Consider the following 2,898-nt stretch of genomic DNA (forward strand, 5'->3'; position numbering starts at 1 on the left):
AGTAGGAATGCTTCAATCCACTTTGAAACATAATCAACACCAAGTAATATGTACTCAAAACTAAAGGATGGTGGAAAGGGACCCATGAAGTCAATGCCCCAACATCAAAAATCTCACAAAATAAAATGGGTTGTTGAGGCATTTCATGTCTCTTACCCCAATACTAACCTTTTGACATTTTCAAGCATGCTTTACAAAATTCATAAAGTCTTTAAACAGCTAGGCCAATACAATCCACAATCTAAAACCTTCCTAGCTGTCTTATTTGAGCTAAATGACCACACATGCATGAGAGTGACAAAATTCAAGAACAGAAGGCACATCACATCATCAACACACCTCCTAATCACTTTATCACTACAAATCTTCCACATCAAAGGTGTTCCCAAAATGTAAAATCTAGACTCTCGTTTCAATTTTTCAATGGCAAAACGTGAAAGCACAAGGAGGCAACTCTACACTCAAATAGTTAGCAAAAGAGGCATACCATGGAGGCTTCGATGAAATGGCACACAATGCCTCATCAGGAAATGAATCACAAGGATAGTAGGGTTAGAGTTTACCATAGTAGCTTTTAAATGAGGTAGTCTAGACAATGATCCGCTACTTGATTGGTAGAACCACTCCTATCCCTTATCTCCACATCAAATTCTTGCATTAAGATCACCCATCGAATCAAGCGAGGCTTAGAATCTGTCTTCTTAAACAAGTACCTCACAGCAGCATGGTCAGTGTACACAACAACTTTAGAGTTAAGAAGATATGATCTAAATTTATCAAGTGCAAAAAACAATAGCAAACAACTCTTTCTCAGTTGTGGTGTAATTAACCTGAGCTGAATCTAGGGTCCTAGATGCATAAGCAATCACATATGATAACTTGCCCTCTCTTTGACCAAGCATAGCTCCCACAGCAAAATTAGAAGCATCACATGACAACTCAAAAGGTAAAGACCAATTTGGGGCTTTAAGAATGGGAGGGGAAATGAGCATGCTTTTCAAAGTGTCAAACTCCTTTTGCAAGCATCATCAAAAACAAAATCAACATCTTTTTGTAAGAGTTTAGACATAGGCAAAGCAATTTCACTAAACCCCTTTATAAATCTCCTATAAAAGCCTGCATGTCCCAAAAATGATCTCAAATCTTTCAAACAAACAGGATATGGCAAAGAAGCAATCACATCTACTTTGGCCTTATCCACCTCTATGCCATTGGAAGAAATCAAATGGCCTAAAACAATTCCTTTATCTACCATGAAATGGCATTTTTCAAAGTTAAGCACAAGCTTCTTTTCAATGCACCTACCAAGCACTTTATCTAAAGAATGCAAGCATGAATCAAAGGACTCACCATACACAGTAAAATCATCCATAAAGACTTCCATGCAATGTTCAATAAAATCACAAAATATGGACATCATGCATCTTTGAAAAGTACCAGGTGCATTGCAAAGACCAAAAGGCATCCTCCTATAGGCAAATGTACCAAAGGGGCATGTAAAGGTAGTCTTATCTTGGTCACTAGGAGCTATAGGAATCTGAAAATACCCACTAAACCCATCTAGGAAGCAATAATGGGACTTGGAAGCCAATCTCTCAAGCATTTGATCAATAAAAGGCAAAGGAAAATGGTCCTTCCTAGTCACATTATTGAGCTTCCTATAGTCTATGCACACTCTCCAAGCATTTTGAACTCTAGTTGGAACAAGCTCTCCTTTCTCATTTTTTACCACAGTAATCCCCCCTTTCTTAGGTACAACTTGGGTTGGAGACACCCACTCACTGTCAGCTATAGGATAGATGATCCCAGCACTAAGTAGCTTAACAACCTCTTTCTTTACCACATCTAAAATCAATGGGTTAAGTCTCCTTTGTGGTTGCCTAATGGGCTTAGCATTGTCCTCAAGAAAAATTTTATGTGTGCACACAATAGGGTCAATACCAGGAATGTCAGCCAAAGTCCAACCAATAGCATGTATGTTCTTTCTCAACACATCAAGTAATGCATTTTCTTCTTCTCAAGAGATAAAGAGTTAGAAATTATTACCGGAAGCTTCTCATTCTCAATGAGATATGCATACTTGAGATTGGATGGTAAAGGCTTCAACTCCAAGGTAGGTGGCTCTACACAAGAGGGAATGAGCTTCTTCAAGTCTAATTTGGTGGAATATTCCATGGTACTATCTTGTCTTTTAGGCTTGTCACTTGTTTTTGATTTCTCCTCTTCTTTCTTTACAGCCTCCCCCTTTTCTTGCAACTTGTCCTCAAGTGCTTGGACTTGAGCCACGGCCTCGACATGTGAAAGTGTAGAATTTTCCTCCAATAGCTTGGGAATCCTAAGAACATCAAGCTCGAGTGGAGAAAAACTCATAGATTCGGCCTTAATGGCTTTAGTACCTACAACACAAGAAGATATACCCTTCTCAAGCATTTCAAGATCAAGCATAGGAGATATTTTAAACAAATCATGAGAAGAAGTAGTTGCATCATTCAAGCATGCATCAATCTCTAAACAAATAGGACAACTACATCCATCAATACATGTAGTAGTAACAAGAGACAAATCATCATCAACATGTGAGAAAGAATCAAGCATGTGAGACTCACAAGCATCATGAAGCAATAACTCAATGGAACTTACACCTAACAAAGAATAATCCTCAAAAGGATGTTTCATTGCTTCATATATATTAAAAATAACATGATCCTCTCCACATTTCAAAATCAAACTACCTTTTTCCATGTCAATCAATGTACGGGCAGTCCTCATAAATGGCCTTCCTAAAATCAAAATATCATCCCCACTCCCTTCTTTTGACATATCAAGCACATAGAAATCCACAGGAAATAATAGACCTTTAACACAAACCAACAAGTCTTCTACTACTCCATGTGGTCT

The sequence above is a fragment of the Prosopis cineraria genome, unplaced genomic scaffold, assembly GCF_029017545.1.
Source record: "Prosopis cineraria cultivar Desert tree isolate PC_DT_omini unplaced genomic scaffold, ASM2901754v1 PC13, whole genome shotgun sequence".
NCBI lineage: Eukaryota > Viridiplantae > Streptophyta > Magnoliopsida > Fabales > Fabaceae > Prosopis > Prosopis cineraria.